Consider the following 26,916-nt stretch of genomic DNA (forward strand, 5'->3'; position numbering starts at 1 on the left):
AATGACCTGCATATTCACAGTTCTTTGTGTTATAGGCTGAGACTTCATAGCATTATAAATAAATAACAAAACACACAAGATGATGGACGGAATGTTGCACAATGGCAAAACATTCACCCCCAGTCACAGATCTGGGTTTAATCCATCGTTATTTTGCTCACCAAGCCACCCCAGTTCAGACATGGCCATATGCAAATCAGTCTTGACCCTGTGCCTCATGGGAACAGTCCAGCCCGAACTGCCAAGCCATGTCTTTCTTGGACCAGAATCAAGCATCCTAGGACCAGTTTCTGGCTATCAGCCGTCTTCAGCCAGGATCGCTTGATTCCAGTGGCTTAGTGAGCAAGGGACCCACGCCTGGGCATACCCTTCCCACATAGGGTGAACAGCAAAACACACAAGATGATGGACGGAATGTTGCACAATGGCAAAACAGTCACCCCCAGTCACAGATCTGGGTTTAATCCATCGCTCACTTTGCCACTGGATTCAAGCAAGCCTGGCTGAAGACGGCTGAAATGGCAGAAACTGGTCCTAGGAAGCTTGTTTCCGGTCTAGGGAAGGCATGGCTTGGCAGTTCGGGATGGACTGTTCTTATGAGGCACAGGGTCATACTGATTTGCATATGGCCATGTCTGAACTTGGGTGGCAGAGTGGGCTAAAGAACGGTGATGGATTAAACCCAGATCTTTTGACTGGGTGTGGGTGTTTGATTGGTTCAGATGCTCCGTCCATCCCAACCCCCTTTTGTACCGCTTTGTTCGCCATAAGTTGGCAGGGTATGCTCAGATGTGAGCCCCTTGCTCACTTTGCCACTGGATTCAAGCAAGCCTGGCTGAAGACGGCTGAAATGCCAGAAACCGGTCCTAGGAAGCTTGTTTCCGGTCCAGGGAAGGCATGGCAGTTCTGGCTGGACTGTTCCCATGAGGCTCAGGGTCAGACTGATTTGCATATGGCCATGTCTGAACTGAGGTGGCAGAGTGGGCTAAAGAACGGTGATGGATTCAACCCAGATCTTTTGACTGGGTGTGAGTGTTTGATTGGTTCAGATGCCCTGTCCCTCAACACCCCCTTTTGCACCGCATTATAAATAAATAAGTCAGGATTTCGCACTGTGCAGAGCAAGATTCAATTGTGTGACTCCATGGTCTCACAGACAACTGCAGTGATCGCATTAATGAATTGTGCTTTGATAACATAAAGGAAAGCATTCCCAAGGATTAATTTAATTTGCATTTATTTTTCGTTTACGGTATGTACATTATTTTATATGCAGCTGGCTAAATGTGAAAAAACAACAAAATATTTACAGAACATGTTGTTCTTCTCTTTTTATCCACTTAAGCAGGTCTGTGATCCCGGCACCACGGCATCAAGAATAACGGTTGCCATACTTGTATATGTCTTTTTGCTGCTGGATGTAAATGAAGACAGCCTGGAAATGTAATAAATATAAAGTCGCACTTCCAGGCCATCTTCATTAGTATTTGCCCCTTACTGGGAAAAGAGCCACAAGGACCACCAACTGAAGTTACTATCCAGCCTCTACCCACAGCTGCCAGCCCTACCATGCCTCTAGCCTTTGTCCCTCCATAATGCTCACCAACTCTGGGTATTAGATGACTTTTGAGATCTTTTACGTCATTATGTTTTTTTAAATAGAATTATTGTGAATGTTTTTAATGTACAGAATACAATTGTTTTATAATCTATTGTAAAAATAAACACATTGTTACATTAAACCAAAATTAAAATATTGCATAGCTTACATTGAAGACTGTAACTGATTTAACACCAGTTATACTGTAACAGGTTGGGGAGGGAAAATTAACTTTTAATTCAATAAAATGAAATAAGTTAATAATTTTCTTATCACTCCCTGCTAGTTTCTCTAGCAAAATCTCCACCACTGGTGATGAGGAACCCCCAAAACAGATTGAAAGATACCAATGGTAATATTCTAACTGTGAAATCATTTATAGGAGATCCAACTCCGTAGTTGGTGAAGACTCATAAATTGTAAATTCCATCCATAGGAGATTTACACTTAGTTGTAGATGTAGATCTACATGTGACGAGATCTACACATATAAAAAATAACCTTTGCGAATAGGGCCCTTAATTCCTATCTTCAAATATCAAAATGCTAGCAAGGTGATTCAAAGCTATTTTTCATTTAGATTTCATAATCTAATTTATTAGTGTAGTCTGCGTGGAAGATCAATGTTGGTACATTTCAGTACCTTGACTGAGAGGCAGCTTTAATTTTCCAGAGAGAACTGACTCCGCCTTATTCAATCTAAAATCTTGCATAGGATTTACTATGACAGGTGCAGACTGTATAAAATAGGTAGAGGAGCCTCGCATGACTGTTTGCGCTGTGGGACGGGAACAGGGAGACTTCATCCATACTTTATGATCATGCTTGGCAGTACAGATATACTGGTGCAGAGTGCTGTCAGAACTCAACGCAATCCTAGAGGTGCTGATACCCGAAGACCCCAAATATGTCATCTTGTGAGGAAACCCAATGATTTTGATGTGTCATGGATGAAACTCCTATTTTGTAATTTGGATTTTATTGTGGCCAAACAAGACTTGGCCAGGTGAAGTGCCCAATCTTGCTTGGATTTAGGAGGGGTGTGGGACCTTGCAAATTTGAGAAAATATGGGGGAGGTGGATTGAATATTATGATGATGTTGACATTGCTGCAGGGTCTCCTTCGTTACTACGTTGTGCAATTTATGCCAACGCTCTTTTTTTGTTGTGATAATTGTGATCATATTAATGTCTCCTTCCTTGTTCGAGTTGGCCAACTATTCTGGATTTATACTGTATCGTTGTCCTGTCGCCATGTTCTCATGTTTAACAGGTGTCCATACCAGTACCTCCTTTGGGTTTTTTGTAAAAAATCTAAATGAAAACATCTAAAAAAAAAATTGAAATCTGTTTTTTAAAACTTTAGTGGAAAAGTAGCTTTATAAAAATGTGCTTCATATTGTCTGCGCCGAGACTGATGTTGAATACATTTTACTATTTACTATTCATCTCACCTCTAGAGGTCAATACACATTCCTCAATGGAGCTAACAACTCTGCTGTCCAGAGGACAATAACTTGAAATTTAGGCCCAAGAAGGGACAGGTTTTGTCAGAAAAGTGCCACGTAATGGGGAATAGCCCCCTAGGAGGGGTAACAGAACAGTGGACCGATTAAAGGACAGCCATTACACTATATTATTTTACTTCGAGGTGCAAACGGGACTTACAGGAACTGGTTCTATTCTGTTTTAAGGCCCCCAAAGAGTCTTTGTCAACAGACCCAGTCCCCTTGGATACAAACAGTTTTGGGCCCCAATAGTAGGAAGAGACTTCATCTACATATGATACTAGTATGGGGCAAGCCAGATACCCATCGGAAGTAAGTAGGGGTTATCCATTTTAGATTTGGAGCTTCTAGGATCCTTTATAGTAAAGTAAAGAAGAAGTCCTGAAAAAGGATGTGGGCATAGGGCAAGAAAGTAGACAAGATTGAGTGAGGAAAGCTCTCTATTGATTAATGCACAGGATACGTCTTAATTAAGCATGGGCGAATTTTGCGAATCTGGCGTTCACAAATTTTGCGAATTTGCGAACTCGCAATCCGCAAAATCCGCGAATTTGCAGATTTTTGTTTTGTGTTCGCAAGAATTTCTGCCAGTTCGCGAGGGTTTTGTACCAGTTCGCAATTGCGAACTTACATGTCGGCTCGCAACGGTCACGATTATGTTGTTTCTACGTCTGGTTCATCATCACAGGTTCCCAGCACCCTCTGTTTCACCCCTGCCACCCTCTGTTTCACCCATGCCACCCTCTGGTACATCAATGCCACCCTCTGGTTCATCATCACTGCAGATTATGGGGAGAAAAAGCAAGCACACCTGCCCTGCTTCAACTGACATAAATTAATTTGGGGTTGATTTATTAATGTGTCACTGTTTTAAAATTCCAGTCTGGCACCTGCTTCCTTATCTGTAATTTGCTTTCTGTTGCAGTGCATTTTTTTTCCAGGACCTTTGTGGCCTAGTTGTAGCGATTCTATGATCCGGCTGTGAGGGTCAGAGCAGGGTCATACATTTGTTGCAACTAGCAACTGAACTCTGGAGGGGCCCCAGTCAGGAAGCACTACAGGGAATGGTTACTAATGATGAATTTGAACTTTTGCACCTGCTGCTGAGTGCTTTCAGTTTAGCAAAACTCGTTTTTCTGCAGAACAGCATTACAGCAACTGTAATGCCCCAAACAAGCTTACTTGTGAAAGTTGATTTCTAATCCAAAAGTGATCCAAAGAAAGTCAAAAGGCCTCAAATCCAAAAAAGTGCAGGCAAATGTCAACCTGAGGAGTTATTCTCATAAAAATCATAATTTTCAGGTCTATACTGCTTGCTCGTGGATTTCTTGTGCAGAATTGCAATTTTTGTAATTTCGCGAGTGCGAGATTGTTGCTGCCCGCCGCACCTACATGTTCGCAATTGCGAACTTACACTGAACGCGGCAAAATTGTATCACCAAGAAAAAAAAATCCGCTGCGTGCGAATTTGCGGATTTTTGGTAAATTCGCGAGCGTTCGCGGATTGCGAATTTACCGAAAATCCGCAAAATCCGTGAGCGGAACGGATTTTCCGCCCATGCTTAGTCTGGAACGCCACCACCACCACAACAGAACATTCTTGGCCTTTGGAAGACTAAATCTGAAGAAGAAGACCCTGCTGGAAGAAAGAGGTATCAAGAACTCCTCAATTTGTAGGCACCCAAGGACAGGACCTGCTCTCCAAAGGTCAGGTTGCTTCCCTTGTATTAACATGCCTCTGAGCACAAACGTCCAGAAGGATTCCTCTCTCCAAAAGGACCCAGCAGACCCCAAAAAACTCTCAAATGGCAGACCTGGCTGGAATGAGACTTAGTTTGAAAAATCCTGTGGACCTGAGAGGTGCATGAGCAGCCAGGATAAGCTTCCCCAGAACCTAACGAAATGTGGAGCTTAGTTATTTCTTGCACCTGTATAGGACCAGGACAAGAGTTTGATGGCTACCAGATGTACAAAAATGCATCCCACTCAGAGCTTTTTAGCACACTGAAAATGGATTTAGCAGGAATTTGTTGACAAGGTGTATAACCACATGGAGCCCTACCAGTCAACACCTTTTACCTTGCCTTGATAACCAAAATTGTGAGGATGTCTGAAGGTAAAACCTTGGACTGGAACAAACCAGAAAATCAATACCAATGGCAAAACGATCTAAGCGGCTCCAAATCCAGCTTTGTCTTGCTCAGACCTTTTGGCGCAAAGCAACGCTTCAAACAAGGACTCAACAATTACATTCCTGACTTCGAAGGACCCTCGCCGTCTTCAGATGTGGAGATTGTAGCTGCAGGAATCTGACTTTCAAAACGTAGACTCAAAAGGTAAAAACATTAATCAGGACAACTGCTTGGTATAGCTAACCTCCTCGGTATCACGGTTGGCCTGAAATCACTCCTAAGTTCCTGTTAACCACAAACTGCTATTTTTGTAGTTACGTTTTGCATTAAAAGCTTCAAAATTCATAACTCCAGTTCCCCTTATCAGAATTTTTTTTTTTTTTTTTTTTCTAATTACATTTGTCTTTATTTTTTTTATGGTTTGAAAATTGTATTGCTTTTTTCCCTTGACTTTAAATTGTTGAGAACTACTTCAACTCAGCACTGCCATCTACTTCTGCCATATTAACAGGAGGGTTGAACAGAGTTTCACTGTGACTTGTGTTGGGACCTAATCAGAATGTGTTTATTAAATTTTTAAGAGCTCCTTTCCCCTAAATTAACGATCCACTTCTCTGACAACTCCTCACAGTGATGTTCATTCTTCTCTTCTTACATCATGATCAGTAGTGGCTCCTCTGTTAAGGTTACTGAGTACCATTTCACGGAGCTCAGACCAATCACAACACTGCATTGCATTGTTGTGATTGATCAGGGGAGCCTGTGTGCCTGGTGCTTCCTGTTCCTGGAAGATGAGAGCAGGAGCAGAGATGCATGGGACCCGGCAGGAAGGAAAGTGTTTTAAAGAAAAGTTGTTGTGACCTGTGTGCCCCCCTACATCCTGGCACCCGCCCACACATTCCCCACCCTCCCCACCACCGGCAAGCAGTGCTGGCTGCCACTGGTCATGATATGACCAAACTCTTGACTGACCACTGCCACTAAGCACTATTTACATTGTCCCATCTACCATTCACAGGAAGATTTAGCTGTAGAGGCAAACGTGAAGGAAAATACTAAATTATGTTCTTAGCCCATGGCCGTATATGCAATACAGGAACCCTATGTGAAGGGTCCAGAGACCTGGTAGGTATTGTGTGGTTACTGCTTATTAAGTCAGTGTGTACCAAAAATATGTAAGAAAGAAAAATTTCTTTCTAGAGTCCCCTCACTCATCGGGGTTGCCCCACGGTGACATGCTTCATCATTGGGGCCATCCCAGTTCTCTACGAAAAGGGGCGTGCTGCGACAAGGCGACTACGCTGGAGCACTGGTTTTGTGAGATGACTATGTGTGGTGCAAGTGTGGTGATGGTGGAGTGGGTGTGAAATTAAAAATACCGTGCTAGTGGGCCTCAACAATTTATTTTGCTCCTAGTGTGGTATAAAAAATTAAAAAGGGGTAACACTGTGTTCTAACTTTTACTGAGCTAGATCAGTGTTATGGTCAACATGTTTCAAGCTCCCCCAAGCTTTTCTTCAGGACCATACAGGGTCCAGCCCTGTATTGCCACTCCTGTTTTCAAATGAAAAAAGTGTTGCTAAAAACTACTTATTTATATTTAACGCTGTTGTCAATAAAACATGCGTGTTGTTATACATACGGTTTGTATTCTACTTTGAATTCTGTAAAAGAGAATAACATTTGTTAAATGATGGACATCCCCTTCCGAGAAGGGGAACAACTCACATGCATCTCACTCCATCTAGGGCGTGAGTGTGCCCTTGGCATCATACTGATGTGTGCTGGTTTTCAAACCACACATAGTCATCTCACAAAACCAGTGCTCCAGCGTAGTCGCCTTGTCGCAGCACGCCCCTTTTCGTAGAGAACTGGGATGGCCCCAATGATGAAGCATGTCACCGTGGGGCAACCCCGGTGAGTGAGGGGACTCTAGAAAGAAATTTTTCTTTCTTACATATTTTTGGTACACACTGACTTAATAAGCAGTAACCACACAATACCTACCAGGTCTCTGGACCCTTCACATAGGGTTCCTGTATTGCATATACTGACTGGAGGCCGACCTGGTCTGGTTTAACCTCCTTCTCCCTCCTTTTTTGTTTATGCATCAAGCAGCCACGGGCTGCGGGAGTTTTTTTCTAAAAACAAAGATCAACTGAAAGGTACACACCTGGTTGATCTAGTGACTAAGACATCACACACACAAAGAAACTCACGAAAGAAATCATGGCACAGAACACAGGACTATCCTTCTCGGAGGATGAAGTTGATAGAGCCATTGCCTCCATGCTACCACATGCAGGAGCACCCACAGGAGAAAACAGTGATGCGAGCCAATGTTGGGACGAACTGACTGAATTGAAGAAAACACAGATAAAAACATTGATTCATGGCGTCACGATGGCGGAATACTTACAAGCAAACGCAGCACCAAGAGGCCTCATAGTCAGGAATGAACCATTTATATTCCAGCATGACAAACAATTCAAACTAGACTGGTCACAAATATCCTGGCACTGTACCAGGGACTGGCTGGTTTTGATCATCAAAACCGCAACAAGATTAGTAGACTCCCTGAAGGAAGAGATAAATTCCATGGAGATCCGCCTTAAGTCTTTCCAAACTCCAGCTGAACTAACAAAAAGACTGAATGAGCTAAACAAAACTATGTCTGAATTTGAAATCAGCCTAAAGGATTCAAAATACATCAAATTATCTAAGGATAAAAAAGCATTTTCTCACGAAAAAGTATATCCTTATATTAGGGATGATTACAGAACCAGCAACAAGAACCCTGGATATAACACTGACAGTGATGGCTCTGACACAGGATCAAATAGCTCTGGGGGATCAAGTAATTACAACACCACCCCCAACAGAAGACCCAGAAGAGGAAGAGGCAACACAAGGGGTTACAGAGGCAACCAAGCACCAATGTGGCCAGTGTACCAAGACCCATATAATTATTGCCCTCCGCCCCCGCCTTTCTTCTATGGCCCACCAATGTACAACCAACCCAACTATCAGAATTGGGGAAATGATCAAGGAAACCAAGGCAACCAAAGGAAACCTTTTTTAGGGAGAGGCCGTCAGGCGCAAAGAGCAAAAAACAAACCCAGCCAGGGAGTACAATGGGCAGAACCAGTGGTGACAACAACACGTCACACACGGAGCAAAGGCCCCCCGGAACCGACCACGAGCACCAGCTCGATTTAGTAGTAAATCTATCATCATTAAGCCTCACAGCCATACAGATCCAAGTGCTTAACAAGGGCTTAGGATTTGTACCTACCCCAACCACAGATAAGTTCAAACTATGTTGTGAACTGAAAGACTTCCTGAGAAAAGTCAAATTGCAAGTATTCTTCCAAGACAAAGATCCCACAGAACAAACAAAGAGTGACACAGGACTACATAAAAAATCAAATTTTGTCCCTCCAGCCCACAGCCTACCTGTGGAAGTATTAACTTTTGAAAAAGCGGTCATGAGAGAGGTCCAGGAATTAGACCCACGAACTATCAGAGTATTTCATAATACTAGCAAAGCTGAACAATCAGCACTGCAGGAACTGTCAAAAAACAACCTCATTACTATAAAACCAGCCGACAAAGGCGGTGCGATTGTACTACAAAACACCACGGATTACAGGAATGAATGCCTCCGTTTACTGGGGGACACAAGAAACTACGCCAAACTGGATGAAGACCCAACAGAACGATTGAGAATCTCAATCGCCTACCTAACAGAGGAATGTCAAGCCAACGATTGGCTTAGTAAAAAAGAAATTGAGTTCCTAACAAATAAAAAGCCAACAATACCATACTTCTATACCATCCCCAAAATACACAAGAGACTAGACAACCCACCAGGGAGGCCTATAGTCTCGGGGATAGGCTCAATCCTAGAGCCTCTTTCACAATTCGCGGATGCCTTTCTCAGACCCCTAGTGCAAAAAACGGACACCTATCTGAGGGACACTAAGGACGTACTGTGCCTGTTACAAGATCTAACCTTTGACGCGACATCCAGTCTTCTGATAAGTCTGGATGTCGAAAGTCTATATACTAGCTTGCCACACAGAGAGACCTTACAGATTCTGGAGGAAGTACTATACGAGAACGAGTGGGAATTCCACACCCCTCGCCATGTAGTACTAGAATGCTGTCAATTAGCACTGTGTGAGAACTTCTTCCGTTTTGAATCAACCCTATATAAACAACAGCATGGGACCAGTATGGGCAGTACATTTGCGCCGAGCATAGCCGGATTGTACGTCCATCAACTGGAGAAAAACAAAATACTGAATGAGAGGAATCCACACAGACACCAAATCCTACATTGGAAACGCTATATCGACGACATTCTGTTGATATGGCAAGGCACAGAGGAAGAAGCACAGACTTTTCTAACTTGGCTCAACACACAGGATCCCTTTCTGAAATTCACCTGCTCAATGAGCAAGACTGATCTAGTTTTCTTGGATCTTAACATTCATGCTGAGTCAGGCAGACTGATAACAACAACCCATTTTAAAGAGACAGCAAGAAACTGCCTCTTGACCTTTGACAGTTTCCACCCTCGCCATCTCAAACAAAACCTCCCATTTGGGCAATTCCTCCGCTTACGCAGGAATTGTAGCACAAAATCTGACTACCTAACCCAAGCGGAGGACTTGAGCAACAAGCTGAGAAACAGAAAATACCCAAATAAACTGATCAAAGAGGCTAAGAAACGGGCGGCAAACAACAATAGGGAAGCACTATTATAACCTAAGGAGAGAACACAACCTGAGAATAAAAAACCAATCTGTATCACGACGTACAACCAAGTCTCTGACAGTGTGTCCAAAATAATCAAAAAACATTGGCCGATAGTCAGCAGCGGCGGCCTAAACATACCTACCCCAATGTTCAGCCATAGGCGGGGTAAAAATTTGAAAGATTATTTGGTACATACCCGTCCCATATCCACAAACCAGACAGTAAGATCCCAACCACTACCTGATGGTCATTTCCCATGTAGCAACTGTAGTGTCTGCCATTTGACTTCCCCAACCAAAACCATAACCTTCAACAACACTACGAAATGGGAGCTAAAGGGATTTTCCAATTGCAATACCAGTGGAGTTGTGTACTTGATAACCTGCACATGCAACCTACACTATGTAGGTATGACCACTAGAAAGGTCAGTACTCGCATAGTAGAGCACAGAAGTAACATCAGGTGCAAACGAGCCACAACGAGAATGACCACCCACTTCATTGAACAGAACCATACACCAAATGATCTAACATGGGTGGTCATAGAAGCAGTCAAAAACAAAGACAATCAGGAACGAATCCTCCATGAGAAAGAACAAAGATGGGTGTTTCGTCTGCATATGGACACCCAGGGACTCAATGATGAAATCCCATGGGGGGCCTTTCGTCCGTAGACCACCTGTAACAATTAAATGAACTATGATGGGGAAAACCAAAACTGAATCATTACTATGAAAATACTGCCCCCAATAATAAGAAACTCCAGCAACCAGGAATAATACCTTTCACAATAACATAACACACTCCACAGTCTTCCCATTAAAGATAGGCACTAACCCTCCTATCTACCAAATGCCAAAACTGCCGGTTTTCGTTATAATACAGTTAACCTTACGAAAAAATCATCCATCCGTGAGAAAAAAACCTGTGTTCTAAATTTGTTTATTAAAATGCCCCCAGACCTAGCATCACTCTAAATTATTTCTTATCTTTAAATTCGGTATAACCCGAGAGTAATCCTTAATATTCGCCAACACTCGCGCCAAGCGCGATAACATACTACCAAGATGGCGGCTCTAAGCGAGCGCTCTAGCAGACAGAGATTTTCCGGCAACCCGGAAGCTCGCGCTTCCTAAATACACAGCGAGCGCCGTTACACTTCAGTATGCGGTCGGGTGAGGAAGCATCAGGTAGTACCGAGCGGGTTTGCCGATAGGAAGTAAGTTTACAAGCGATGCCAGATTGCAAGGATACCGGCAATTTTACAAGGGTAAACAGTAAAGGAGCCTCCTAACTCTAACCTTACAACTCCTTTTTCAGCAATGTTTCCACGAGGCGTTCCTGCCCTTGCCTAAGACCATGGGGTGTAATCAAACACTCTTTTATGTAAATATAACCATCTGCCATGTTATTATTTCGTGTGTATGTGTTGTGTGTCTTGTCAATAGTCACAGTAAGTCTATATGTTTTTGTGTGTGAAACCACTAAACCACTTGATTCACAGTGATTTATTTTTCCACACCGGTTTGAAAACCAGCACGCATCAGCATGATGCCAAGGGCACACTCACGCCCTAGATGGAGTGAGATGCATGTGAGTTGTTCCCCTTCTCGGAAGGGGATGTCCATCATTTAACAAATGTTATTCTCTTTTACAGAATTCAAAGTAGAATACAAACCGTATGTATAACAACACGCATGTTTTATTGACAACAGCGTTAAATATAAATAAGTAGTTTTTAGCAACACTTTTTTCATTTGAAAACAGGAGTGGCAATACAGGGCTGGACCCTGTATGGTCCTGAAGAAAAGCTTGGGGGAGCTTGAAACATGTTGACCATAACACTGATCTAGCTCAGTAAAAGTTAGAACACAGTGTTACCCCTTTTTAATTTTTTATACCACACTAGGAGCAAAATAAATTGTTGAGGCCCACTAGCACGGTATTTTTAATTTCACACCCACTCCACCATCACCACACTTGCACCACACATAGTCATCTCACAAAACCAGTGCTCCAGCGTAGTCGCCTTGTCGCAGCACGCCCCTTTTCATAGAGAACTGGGATGGCCCCAATGATGAAGCATGTCACCGTGGGGCAACCCCGGTGAGTGAGGGGACTCTAGAAAGAAATTTTTCTTTCTTACATATTTTTGGTACACACTGACTTAATAAGCAGTAACCACACAATACCTACCAGGTCTCTGGACCCTTCACATAGGGTTCCTGTATTGCATATACTGACTGGAGGCCGACCTGGTCTGGTTTAACCTCCTTCTCCCTCCTTTTTTGCTTAGCCCATGGCCTACACTCAAAGAAACTAATTTTCAACAGCTTCATTGACATATGAGCAATGGCGGCTGATGCTTCTAACATTCCACCAGTACCAAAAGAATGCCATAACTAGTTTGTGGTAACTCTTCAAACTAAATTTCATCCCACTTTCAAATTAGCAAAAACATGAAATACCTGCCAGACACATGAAAGTGTTCTTTGAATTACAGAATCTCCACTCTGTTAGGGTTAAAGATTTGGAGGTGAAATCACTTATGGTATCCCCTTTAGCCCTCCTTTGGGGTAGTAAGAAATCTACCTATGTACCACTAGTGTCACAGTTTCCCTTGTGCTTCACTTGGTCAAATAATTTACTACTTGATATTGTGTCTCCCATTTCAATTGCTCATTGGCTTTCTTGAATTTGGTCATTAGTATGTCTAAGATGCAAAATTGGGTACATGCTTTCCATAGAATTCCCCTGGTCCCAGGGATGACTGCATCCATGCAGGAAAACCACTGTATTGGCCGTGGCCACTTCTCTTTGGGCCTGACACCTTCTCCCCTATCTCATTTCCTAAAAACTAACTACTTTACGTGTAAATTGAATTTTCTTCCATAGGAAACCATTGACAGTTTTTCTGTGAAATTTCTTCTGTGTTGATTTTTGCAAACTACAAATACTACAAATATTCCTTAAAAATCGTAACAACTATCAAAACGTAATTACTTACCTGTTTTAGATAAAAGTCCCAGTCCTGAACCTAGGAGTCCAGCACTGGATTACAAAAGTAACGAGAACCTACCTTACCTGCAAATTGAATTTCCTTCCAGAGGATAACATTGGTAATTTTAGCTGAAAAAGTTTCTAAGAGTCAACTTTTAAAAAACAATAATATTCCTTAAAATTCACTACAGTGACCAAAACACTTTTACTTAACTGTTTACAGCTCATGTCCCGGGACTGAATCTAGGATCCAGTCCTGTGATAAGAAAAGTAATCTACAAAGTAACTAATTGCATTTAACCAGAAATTCCCGTCAAGCTCAATGTTGCATTGTGTTTGAAATTGTGTTACCTATTGCAACAAACTGTATTATTGCATTCAAAAAGTCTATTGCCTATTTGAAAAGTATTTAGCTAAAGCAACTCATCCTGAGAAAGTATATTTTGATACCCTGTTGGTTCTAAAATAAAACAACTATATCTTTTGATACAGAACCATTGGCCTAGAGTTCAGTTCTTGAGTGTGTGAGACCATCTGCTGACTGGGTGTGTACAACAAATGCTTTTCACTGTCCTCTGATACTGCGTTACTGCTCGACCAATCTACATCTTTAGAGAGTAAGGTTATATCTAATTTTAGCCTGTGCCAAAACTCGGAGGACTGTGGACTCTATACACACTGCACCTTACTTTGGTCCAGTATATATTGGGCCACTTTCCTACAGTATCTTATCTTATCTTAATATTATTACTTATTTTCCGATTTTATTGTGTGACTACAGAGTCTGGCCACCTCTCAGCTTCCTATGGGGCAGAGGACGTTTGGTTGCAAAATATGATAATGGCGTCCATTCAGGATTGTGAGAAATATTTCACACATATACACCTTGTGCTTAAATGTAGGATGGCCCTTGCGGTCCATTCCTGTTTTCCACTTACACCCACTTGAGTATGAGTGGAATACATGTTGTCTGTTGTTTCAGGTGACAAAACACAAACATTCTTTTGATAGAGTTTTCGGTGCTCACAGTTGGTGACATGGTAGGAATTGCTACCAAGACTAATTGTTACACTTGGCATCCTTGGCATGATTTCCCCCTAATCTTTTGCCTTCGGACCTCCTGTTTTTGCTGACATCATTTTTGCTGGCCTTAGGACTTTGTACACTTTACCACTGCTAACCAGTGTAAAGTGCTTATGCCAGTGCTTAATTTGTAAACAAATAAGTGCTGGTGCCTTCGTGATGAGGCCACCGCAGTTTGCACCACACATTGCCAGTGCCAGTGCTGCCAATAACAGAATTTACACAACTACTAACCATCACACTGCTACAAGTGCGGGAACTCAGACTGTTCAAGGCCGGCAAGCCTACAAAATGGTTTGGGTGGTTGTTATTAGTTGTTTTAGACACATACTGAATTATTAAATAGCTGTTTTCCTGCTCATCTTTAAATGAGCAGCTGTTCCAAGTGCCAGTGCCGGCAATTAAGTGCAGGTGCCGAGTACCGGCTCAAATTAAGCACTGGCTTATGCTCTTTCACTAAAATACAGTATCATTGGCTTAAACTCAATTGGTATATCTAATTTACATATAAGCCCCTAGTAAAGTGCACTACATGTGCCCAGGACTTGTAACTTGAATGCTTCTAGTGGGTCTGCAGCACTGGTTGTCCCCGCCGCTTAAGTAGCCCTTCAAACATGTCCCAGACCTGCCATTGCAGAGCCTGTGTGTGCAGTTTAATCTGCTGGGTCGAGCTGGCAAAATAAACCTTTTGCCAGTCTACAACCTTATTCTTTAATACATATATGCCACCCTTAGGATAATCCCTGGACAGCAAAGAGAAAGGGGTGCAATGTATTTAAAAAAAGGACACATGCTTTTAAGTTTTGCATGTCCTGGTAGTGTAAAACTCTTACTTGAATTTTTCATGACTACAAGGTCTATATCTCCCATAGGATAACCTTGGCATTACCTTATTACATTTTATAGGTTTAATTTCGATATGGGAAAGATATAAATGGGTCAAGTTTAGTGTCTCTGGAATCCTAATTTAAAATCCTAGCTTATAGTGAAGTAATATTTTGAAAACAAATCTGAAAATGCCACTTTTAGAATGTTTTAAGCAACCAACAACATGCCAGTGCTGACTATTTGTGTTCATGGTCACTGTAATTAATATCAGTAATCACCTGTGATTTCTTTTTGTTTGTTAGTTCACCATGCTTTATAACATAATCATTACACAATACAAATTGAAATACACAAAAAGAAATAATATAAAAATCTCAATATAGTTGTAATGACGCCCACCCTACATATAACATATAAAAAATTCCGTGAATTGGCCTTCATGAACTATCTTGCAGGTCATTCAGTCGTAAGAGTTCCTGATGATTCTTACAAGTTTATCTGGCACACCATATTGGGGAAGGACTTTCCGAAGAGTCTCTCTGTTCATGCTGTCAATGCATGATGAGATTTAACCTGTTATAATTCTTTGCCAGCAGTTTTGCTGGAATACTGTACTAAGCAATTTCACAATAGAAGATTCCTGTACTTTGTATGGATTTATGTTTCTTGGACTAGATGTAAGGTTCTTTCGCTACTTCAAGTTCCCAACAATTTCATTAGATGCAAGAAATATGTGTACAAGCCTCTGATTAAATTGGCTAAAAGAGAAATACACTACACAGGTTTTTGACAGTAGGTGATATTTTATAATTGAAAAGGTTGCTGTTAAACCATGGGTCGTGATTGAGGTTCTTGAAATCATTAAAGAACCTCACTACCATTAGTCATGCATCCCATAACCAAAGATGCTATGAGCAACCTCAGTTGGTTCAATGCCCGCATCTAGAATTCAGTAATAGTCTACTACTCCATGGACACAGAACTGGTCCTCATTTCATACATTTTGGAAAAACCTTCTCTCTTTAAGTTTATTTTGATAAACAAACCTTTTAAGTTTTCCTATTGCCCCAATGGCATCGTTTTTGAATCTAAGCATGTCATGTTTTTTGGTTTTGCTACCTTCATTATACAAAAATCCTGAAATTCAACTAATGAATGCCATTGTCATCTCAAACACTTGCACACTGAAGCAAAACCATTGCTAATCAATTTGCCACATGTGATCATAAGCCCCATGCCTTGCAATCACACATGGATCACGATGAGCTCACAGAAGCATTTTTTAACACAAGAAATACAGCAGATAATGAAGGCCTGCGTGGAATAATGTTTAAGGGAACCTCAGCATATAGCTTTGAGCGAAGAACTCAATTCATAGGTTGAACTGATGCTGCATATCCCGCTAAAAGCTCAGCTAGTGCTGCACCCGCGTCCAAGAAATTACACTGGTGAAGCAATTAGCCTCATTGCCAGTCACAATAACAGTGATCAAATTACAAATCATCAAAGAGATGATATGACTTCAAATATGAAAAAATAATTTTGTATTTGTTTCTGTTCCTCCTTATGCCTGAGAATGATTATAGTTTAGTTGTATATTTTGTTTGAGTTGCCTAGGAATTTGCATTGTGCAAGGAGCACATTCTCTATTACATCATCCTTGGTGGTCACCGCCTCGTCCTGAGGAGATGAAATACACTGCCCCGCTCCAGACAGGGCCAAGCAGCTGACACAGTTATTCTCACTGGGAACCCAACAGGCCTACACAGCGCAATAAACAAAACGCACACTGGTACTACTCTTTGGTTTAATTGTTCTATGTTCCAGCCCTAAATTTTACTTTCATATGCTTTATTCCTCCCAACAACATTCACATTACTTCATGTATATGTATATAATTTTGTTCACTTCTTCTTCCCCTCTCTGGGTCAAGAGGTAAAGTTCATCGCTTGTGAGACAGTTCTTGGCTGGGGTTCAATGTCATTGTCACAGGAGTTTCATGACTTCAATACGCATGTGTAGAATTCAAATAAGATGGAGAATTCTGTCACCCTCCAAATGTTTGAATACATAAATAAATGAATGCATTGTATACCACTTATTTCTACTCCAATCCCATTATTTTATTTTAACTATTGCATTAGCAGATTGTTAAGACATGCAAGGTTTAATTTAAGCATAGCCATATGCATTAGCATGTGAGGTTCAAAACGGCCATTTTGAACACTACTGCGCAGCTGCAAAGGATTTTCCACCAAAAGCAAAGGACGTCATACTACGTAGATGTAGTAGCGGCATGAGCTAAAGAGTTCCCGCGTTTTCAGCAGCCATTTTAAGACACTCAGATCACTTGTTAGTAAAGCACATTGGAAAGCTTCCCCTAGATAAAGAAAATGTTGTGAGGTGCAATTATTAGTATTCGTAAAACATGTTGGTTGATTCATTACATGTTATTTTGAAAGGGTTGAATCCAAGCAAGTTTCTTACATACGAAACCTTGCTCCATCAGTGGGCCCCGCAAGGGCACATCAACCCTATCAATCAAGATGGGGTTTATTATGCCACCGCTGTTATAGGTTCATCTGTGCCTGACAGTCGGTGAAAAAACCCTGGTGGTGTCGGATGTGGCATTCCACAGGGAGACATGGCACCCAACTATGTTACTGAGGGGAGCCCACGTCTTCCTGGGACCCTCGCGCAATCCCCTGTACTCCTTGCATTTATCTTGAGGGTCTACATAAGAATGCTCCTGGCGACACACAGGTCCACTGCTTTAATGCCTCCTACAAACCGGGGTCCAAATGAATACGCAGCCCAGCCCCAGACTCCTAACTAGCTGAGTCCTGTCAAAGGATGCTTCACACTCACCGGAGTGGCTTTCTAGCCCAGGCAACCATTGTTCCTGGGATGATGGGCCACCGCAGTAAGTCACAGCAAATTGCTGTAACCTCCCTCTGACAGTGTTCTGCCATGGAGGTGAGCCCCCTGTCACTCCACCTGTGACCTAGTCTCCTCCACACAGTGCTGACTCGACACAGAGATACTTGGAGCCTCCATGTTGCACTCAGTGGCAGCAAAGTCCACCCAGGGCCCTGGTCTCCTTGTGGGACCCCCCCAACGTATATATATGGCCTCACTTGCGCCAGCACACCAGTACATATTGCCCAAGCTTTAGACAGGCTTATCTGCATCCCACAGGGCCTGCACTCTCCTCTGCCACCTGTAAGCGGTACAGCAATCCCTCTGGACTGGCCACGCGGAGCTGGTAACGTTATTCCAACATCTTCAAAAAGGCTTTTTTTCAGATGTCACTTGGTCTGTCATTTTTTCCATTTAAGAGTCTGAGCATGAGTATTATTGTGGATTCATTTACGGCCGAAGGTGCGCGCCTAAATGGCGGCCATCTTCATGCTTGGCAATCTCCACCTAGGGATCTATTGATTGAATCATTGAACAGATAGGAGATACATATTTATTGAACCTAAATGTTCAAGTTCTTGCTAGGAATGGAAGAATGCTTAAGATAAACCTCAAAGTGGTTTTAGGACACTATAAAATAAAACATGTGGTGGTGATACATAATCTGGTCTAAGGGACAGTACATGGAGAGAAGTGTTATTTTGCCTGTCATGGAAAACAGCATTCATTGGTTAAGGCGCACAAAGGAAGGATGTAGAGACCCTATGTGACGAACTCAACAACAGAGACCAGGTTAAAAAATAATAAGCCAAACAAGTAGCAATGGAAAATAAAGAACCAGCGAGTCTAAACATGCAAAACAACTGAGTGGCAAAGTAATTGCACAGTTGTGCATTTTGTTTCAGAGTTTGCCTACACTCTTCGTTGTGTGTGTGCAGCTGGACTACAATTCGATCCATCAAAATTTGGGAAAATGGGAACAAGGGTTTATTACATACTTTTAAAATGTATAACAAATAATATTGTCAAACCTCTTTAATGCAATCAATAAAAACAGATTATCATTTCATATTGTGGAGTTGTCAGATCATTATATTTTCCATAGTCTAGTTTGCATTTTTCTGCCATCAAAGCTGCTCATATCTCCTTATCAAGGGCAACAACCATCCCCAAATCTTTACTTCTAGTCTTGGAAATGCGAAGTTAATCATCCCCGTAACCTGTGATTATGTAAATTCAGTAAATTGTTCATCTGGATGCCCTTTTCTGGAATCCGGTTGCCTGTCACTGAGAAAGGACAAGTGGCAGAATGGACATAAAATAAAAATAGAAGACCCTTTTTTAGTTCACTAAATGCCAATGCCTTCCACTGCTAATGTCTGGTCAGCTGGGTTTGATTACACTCAGAGGGCCCTATTCACGATGATACATTTATAGGGGTAATAATAATACAAGTAAATTTACTCTTACACTTTTGTAGCTTTCCTACTTTCAGCTATTCACCACTAATTTTATGAGATTAAATGTATTGTAAATTTTACATGCAGGAAGAGGTCTCAGGGCAGAGATCTCCCTACTGAAAAATACAGGAAATAGATTGAAAGATTATTATTCTAAAAATAATTGTTAAAGTATTTTTTATTTAAATATTATTGTAAATTATTTTAAAGTATATGAATTAAATAGTAGATAAAATTAAAACGACTGTAAAATGCAGTATTTGTATAAGCTCCATAAAGTTTCCCTTCGATAGACAACTTCTAATTCATCAAACCCATAGCATATCAAATATCATGCTCTGAAAGAGACTTGCTACTCAGTACACAGCTTCATTAATTTAGTAAGGTCTTGCATTAGCCAATACCTTTTGATTTCACTAATATTATAAATCAATTAATTAATCAATCAATCAATCAATCATAGTACTTGTAAAGCGAGCTACTTACCCGTAAGGGTCTCAAGGCGCTGAGGGGATGGGGGTGCCAGTACTGCCCGAAGAGTCAGGTATTGAGGAGTTTTCTGAAGGCGAGTAGGTCTTGGGTCTGCCGTAGGTGGGTAGGGAGGGTGTTCCAGGTCTTGGCGGCGAGGTAGGAGAAGGATCTGCCGCCGGAGGTCGTTCGTTGGATGCGGGGGACAGCTGCGAGGGTGAGGCTGGCGGAGCGAAGCTGGCGGGTGGGTGGGGGTGTAGAAGCTGAGTCTGCTGTTCAGGTAGGCTGGTCCGGCGTTCTGGAGTGCTTTGTGTGCGTGGGTGAGGAGCTTGAAGGTGATCCTCTTGTCGAAGGGGACCCAGTGTAGGTCTCTCAAGTGGGGGGTGATGTGGCTGCGGTGGGGGATGTTGACGATCAGTTAGGCGGAGCCGTTTTGAATGCGTTGTAGTCGTCATAGGTGTTTGGCTGGGATTCCTGCATAGAGTGCGTTGCCGTAGTCCAGTCTGCTGCTGACGAGGGCCTGTGTCACTGTTCTTCTTGTTTCGGTTGGGATCCACCTATAGATCCTATGGAGCATGCGGAGGGTGTTGTAGCAGGAGGAGGAGACGGCGTTGACCTGCTTAGACATGGAGAGGGAAGAGTCGAGGATGAATCCTAGGTTGCGTGCATGGTCGGTGGGTGTCGGTGCTGTTCCCAGTGTGGTCGGCCACCAGGAGTCACAAGATAGTTACTCATACGGGCTTTCAGTCAGCCCTCTTCGTCCATTGGTCTGTTGTGTCATTCTTTTTCCTCTCACTACAGCATACAGATTGACGCAAAGGGTCTGCCTGCTTTAATCATTGCCTAACTTTAGTGTGAGTGACAGCATTCTGGTCTTTCACATGGAGCACATCTGCACAAGAAACAGTTTTTTAGTGCAAGAGACTATCACATCAATGCATGTTTTTTGGGCTGAAAAAATATTGTTGTTATTAGCCATATATATGTTTATTATAACATCGAGGGCCCTGGTTTATCCCCAACAATAAAACATGCCAAAACAAAACAAGCATTGACAAAGCCAAAAGTCTGCCACCCAACACCTGAGTTATGGCTTTGCCAGTGCTTGATTCTCTGTTTAAAAGTCAAGAACACAAAAACAGTGTTCTGCAAGGGAGGAGCAGAGAATGGAAAATACTAATTACAATTCATATTGTATGAACTAATGAAAACGAAATGGTAGCAAAGACATGAGTCATTCCTTTAAAGAGCCAAGATAAATTTGTCTAGGCTGTGTCCAGACGCAGAGTGGGTGTGTTGCATCTTTTGCCAAGAATGTCTTTGTCTTTTACTTTTGCTGATTCATCTACTCAGGATAAACATCATTGTCTTAAGCCTTTAGATGCACGCCTACCACTGTATTTCTCACACTTCCACTTTGGCGATTTACCATCTGTGATGAGCTGGTTACACCCCAATTCCCTTGGAAAACATATAACCAACATTGCCAGCTTTTTAATGCAGATGCCATAAAGATATCCGCAATTTATTGACTTCAGTGTCTGGTATGGTGGTGTCTTACTATCCCTATGTGAGTGCTTGCAAGGAAAATAATGTATTTAAAGGATCGGAAAAATTTATTAAAATGTAGCGTAGACATACCAGCTGAAAACTATAGGAAAATTATATCCATCATAGAAGGTACTAACAGCTTCATACAACGTTTCTGATATTGTTAAAGTTTGCAAATAACAAGCGTTACTGTTACCAAATTTAATGGTATTTTGAAATCTACAAATACACTTTGGCCTGCAAATCGAATGCCGACCATTTCATGTTCCCTGACAATTACATCCAGTCCATTTCTAGCAGTGAATACAATCCGTCAATGGCCTAGTACAGTTAATAGTGAGAAAAAAGTTAATGATAGCATCATAGGCAGTTTCTGCCTTTTCCTAATATAGATATAAACATGTGTGTTGTTTGGTAGGTACGCTTTAAACCCTTGCAAACAGGATTGCATCCACAGTCAACACCGGGTAAATGTTATGTACTAGTGGCAGACACTGAATGTTAAAACACAGCCTGTAAGTATCTTGTTCAAAATCCACCACGAGAGCCAAGGGGAAGAGTAAAATTGTATTTAATGGAAATAATCAAATTTTATTTTCAATTATAAGTTTGCAATTTTCTTGTGATGTACTATTTAGCCCTGAATATCGGTTTGCAATTTAATTAAATATCTCCATTTAACACACAAATAAAATGTGCTTAATTCTTAGAGACTACCTATACTATTTATTTCCATTGTGTTTCAAGGGTACCTCATCCAATATGTGCCATCTATTGCCATTGCGTTTTCAAGTAACTCCATGAAAGGCCAGTAATTATCATTGAATGGCAAGAGCCTCTTGTGTACAATGCACCGTAAAAATACCATAACCAACCATAAAATGATGTGCCCCGGTACCACTATAGAAAAAAGTAACTTAAGACGAGCAACGGTATCTCTCATCATAGCCACCATATGCCCATGTAGCCCCTTTATGTGTGAATCAATAAAGTGTAAGGAAGATGTGTAAGGCAAGTACATTCTTTATTCAATAGCATCCAATCCACAGGTTAGGTAACATCGAGGTCCAGCATCAACTGACAACAATGGAATTACAGTCAGATGTTATCACTGACCTGGAATGTCCCAACACTCTATCTGCCTAACATTCCAATCAACCCATTCCTAGTATACCACATACCTTCCTCCTTACAAATAAAGAAACAACACAAACATACAAACCATGCACGAGAAAACAAATATTACATGAATACATTATATACAACTGAAAAGAAATGTGTATGAGCAAAAGAGGGCACCTAATATTACACTGAAATATTGCCCAAAAAAGGGCAACTTCTGTTATGCTGAAAGATTGCCTGTGTATGCCACCACTCTATTGAGACTTCAGACTCTCCCATCTTTAACATTAACAGCAGTATAAACAAGTTCTACAATTCTTTGGGGATCTGAAAACTTGGAACTATATCTTGCTTGAACAGGTTTTTTCTCATAACTAGATCTCCAACAGAGACATCAAACTGTATCATACCATTCCTGAATCATTGTTCAACTTATGATTCTCTAAACATCAACTCCTTTACAACACCTCCCTGACTCCCATTGCACGCTGCTGTTTTCACCCCAATGCAACCATCCAGGGGATAATTCTATGTTAGCTATTTGTCCCCTGAATAATTCAAAAGGTAGCTTTCTTATCATTGAGTGCCAAGAAGATCTGTACACATATAAACATTTCTTCAAGACCTCTTTCCAGGTCTTTCCTTGACTCAACTCGAACTGGATACATTCTTTTATAGCTCTGTCTTTCTACAGGCTCATTACCTTCAGGATGATAGAAGTAGAATTTTCTATGCTTAATGTCCTTCCGAAGCAAAATCTTTTCCATCTCAACTGAGACAAATTGCTGGCCATTATTCATCCGAACGGTATTAGGTAACCCTTTGTGATTGAAAATCTCATTCAAAAGGTCAGTGATTCTTCTGGTCTCCATTCCACTCACAATGCCAATTTCAGCCCAATGAGAGAATTGACCCACCAAACCTAAAAGATAATTAGTTACTCACAGTCCAACAATATCAACAGCTACTACATCCCATGGTTTAGTAGATAAGTCCCTACAAACCAGTGGAGGATTCCTGACTTTGTACTGTTCATCACTCTTCATACAGTCTGAACATTCCCTGACTCTTCTTTCAATCATAATATCCATTCCAGGCCACCAGTGGCGCAACCACATCCCTGCCTTGGTTGTGGTCATTCCCTGATACCCCTCCTGTCCCAGTTTCACAATCTTCTCACTCAACTCTGTAGGAACAACTAACCTCAAACCGTGCAAAATTATATCATCCTGACAGGAGAATCAATCACTCACCTTCCAATATATAATTTTTCTTCAGTTCTGAACCAGGACCATTCTGCATTGCATCAAACACTTTTGTAAAATGGGATTCCTACCAATGGCACTTAACCAATCTTCCTATGACACAATGCCTTCCGTAACACTGCACACTTGAATGCTTACAGTTTCATCAGTGCTTTCCTGTTCAACCATGGAACTAACGGCCTGATTAAGATCTTGGCTGGACTCCTGTCATCCCTCTGCGGTGGAGTATACAAGTACTCTGCCAAGCTGATTAAATCCCTCTTGCGGAAATTGATGTGTGCTGGCTGAATCTCTGTCCACGTCAACAGAGTGTTTTCTGTTGCGCAAGCGGCTCATCGCTACGCAGCGGACTCCTCTGCTGGCTAACATTATTCGATCGCCATTAGGGTGGTGGGATTGTGCCAAGCCTATTTAGATTTCACAGTTGTGCTGACGCTGTTCTAGCAGCAGATTGCCGATGAAGTATTTCCGCTGCAGGACATGTTCAAAGTTGTATTATTCATGTGGTTCTTGGATGGATGCTAGCATCACACACACCTGATGTGTTTTGCCTAATTGTTTTCACTTGAATACCACACTATAAAACACACTCCATTGCAGACCATGATCATTTGCTATTCCACAACAGCACAACATTGTCAAGCAGAACGTTTGTCAAAGGTCAGTTTTTCTTTTTGCTTTCTCTGTTTCTTGTCCCTTTTTTTCTTTCATATATTTTTTGTGGAACATAAAATGTATTTAATTTTTGGGGGATAATGGCAGAGAGGAGAAATCCCCGTTTTACAGAGGGAGAATTGTCAGTCATAGTGGATGAAAATATTAGAGTAGAGCCACAATTGTTTGGATCCCAAGTACAACTTACAACCATAGCTCAGAAAAGCCAAATGTGGACCAGAATAGTTGACAGAGTGAATACTGCAGCAAACAACCTGCGCACACTGGAGGAAATGAGGAAGAGATGTAATGACCTGCCAGGGAGTGCATTCCTTGGCCTTCAAGCATTACCTGGCGGCCAAGAGAACTGATTGTGGTTCACCCAGCCCCATTTATAACTTTATTTTCTGGGAGGAGAAGATCTTGTGCATCCTACATCCTGACGACTTGACAGGAATCCCTGGTGGAGTGCAAACTGACTATACTTTTGAATGTGTCACTTAACCTAAATGTTGTTTTTGCTTTTAATTTAGCTGTTACTAATGTGGTTTGCACATTTTTTTAAACATAGAACAAAGAAACCTATATATATATATGTTTCCAAATATATAGACTTTTTTCTGCAAGGCTATGTCAAGACTCTCAACTATTATGTCAAAGACTCTTTTGATTTCCTGAGCAAAATTGAACACTTTGTTTGGGAAGAGGATATGATACTGATGACTCTGGATGTTTCATCCCTTTATACCTCAATAAGACATTGTGATGGACTCAAAGCTTTGGATCACTACTTAAACAAAGGCCCTCCACATTCGATGGCACACAACAGAATGTTACTGGATATGACCAAAATGTGCCTCAAACAGAATTTCTTCATCTTCAATGGTGTAATTTACCACCAGGTTAGGGGTGTGGCGATGGGGGCCTGTTTCTCACCTAGCTACGCGTGTTTACACATTGGGCTATGGGAGGAACAGGTCCTAGTCGGCCAAATCCATAACTTTATTTCCAATAACATTGTTTTGTATTTGCGTTATATTGATGATGTTTTCCTTATTTGGAAGGGCAGTGCCAGAGCGTTTGTGGATTTGATTAATATCAACACCATTAATCTTAATTTCACTTCTAATATGAGTTCTAAGTCTATCTGTTTTTTTTTGTTGAGATATTTGTAGAAGGCAACATCTTGAACACAAGATTGAACAGAAAGCCCAGGGCAGGAAACACTATATTACACTCTAATAGCCAACATCCGGCTCATTTGATTCGGAGCATTCCTTTCGGGGAAATGCTCAGAATCAAAAGAATCTGCAGCACTGATGCCGAATGTGCGGCTGCACAGGAGGCATGCAGATTACGTTTTCTTGCAAGGGGTTATTCGAATGTCAATCTCACCAAAGCTATCAAACGTTCAAATTCAGTCAGCAGACAGGAGGCTCTGATTCCCAGAATAAGAAACATCCACACGGATGTCTCCATGGTAGGGGAGGTGACAGCTAGTTCACTACGTGTCATTCTGACGTACAACCGACAGCATGGGGCTCTCCGGAGAATTTTGTATAAAAATTGGAACCTGGTACAAAGTGATCCAGTAATTGGACACATAGTAAACAACAAACCTGAGCTCACCTTTCGAAAATCTCCTTCCATGTCGAATGCATTAGTCAGCAACACCTTAGAGCCAAGAGCCTCCACCACCTGGATGACACTTAAAAAGGGCTTTAAGGCATGTCCGCAATGTAAAGCCTGTTATTTTGGCAGCAATAGGACCCACTTTAAGAGCCCATTTCGTGAACATCCAATTGCCATTTCAAAGTGGCTTACCTGCAAGACTGAATACGCCATTTATGTGTTGGAGTGTCTGTGTGGACTCCAGTATGTGGGCAGTACTAAACTGCCCGCCCACAAACGGATACTCCAACACATACGTGCAATCTCGGGGCACAACCAAAATTATCCGGTTGCCAGGCATTTTCAGGAGAAACATCTAGGCATACCTGACAAGCTCCAATATTTTTTAATTGATTGTGTAGAAGTTTCAAGGAGAGGAGGGGACCATGAGGCTAAACTCCGTCTCCTTGAGACTAGATACATATTGGAGCTTAACACAAAAAATCCTAATGGATTAAATGACAGGGAAGACCTCTACACCTGCATTTAGGATTACTATGTATGCCCATAAGACCTATCCGGATATAATAAGAATTCTTTCCCAATAATGTCAGTTTTAATAACACTATAAATTCTTGACATTGTGGTGACTCTGTATATATTTTTATGATTAGGAATATGAGAATTTGTTTTAAATTCTTGGAATTATCTGTTGTTACACTTGCACTTTACATTGCCAATTTTGCACAATCACTTTTGCACTTGTATTGTTTCTAGCAGGCACTGTGACAGGCCCACTTGGGCTCTATTTAGATTAACATATTTAAGATTCATAATACTGGTTGTGGGAGGGGCGCTAAGGATTTTATTTCCAGATCCCCCCATGGTTAAAGCTGTTGTATTACATTTGAGCATATTGCATGTTTTTTTGCACAATATTGATATTTACAA

General features: G+C 41.5%; 1 long non-coding RNA gene across 2 annotated transcripts in view; it reads left to right on the plus strand.

Annotated features, from left to right (window-relative positions):
- Positions 1 to 26,916, plus strand: part of LOC147712684 (uncharacterized) — a 103,394-nt gene that overhangs the window by 70,934 nt on the left and 5,544 nt on the right. The window contains exon 3 of one of the 2 annotated variants that reach the window (XR_015296013.1): positions 1,346 to 2,930. The exons of the other annotated variant lie outside the window; for it this stretch is intronic. This is a non-coding gene — a long non-coding RNA (uncharacterized LOC147712684). Of the gene's footprint in view, positions 1 to 1,345; positions 2,931 to 26,916 lie in introns of those variants that run through there. 2 annotated transcript variants of the gene reach the window in all.

The sequence above is a fragment of the Lissotriton vulgaris genome, chromosome 5 (assembly GCF_964263255.1).
Source record: "Lissotriton vulgaris chromosome 5, aLisVul1.2, whole genome shotgun sequence".
Classification (NCBI taxonomy): Eukaryota; Metazoa; Chordata; class Amphibia; order Caudata; family Salamandridae; genus Lissotriton; species Lissotriton vulgaris.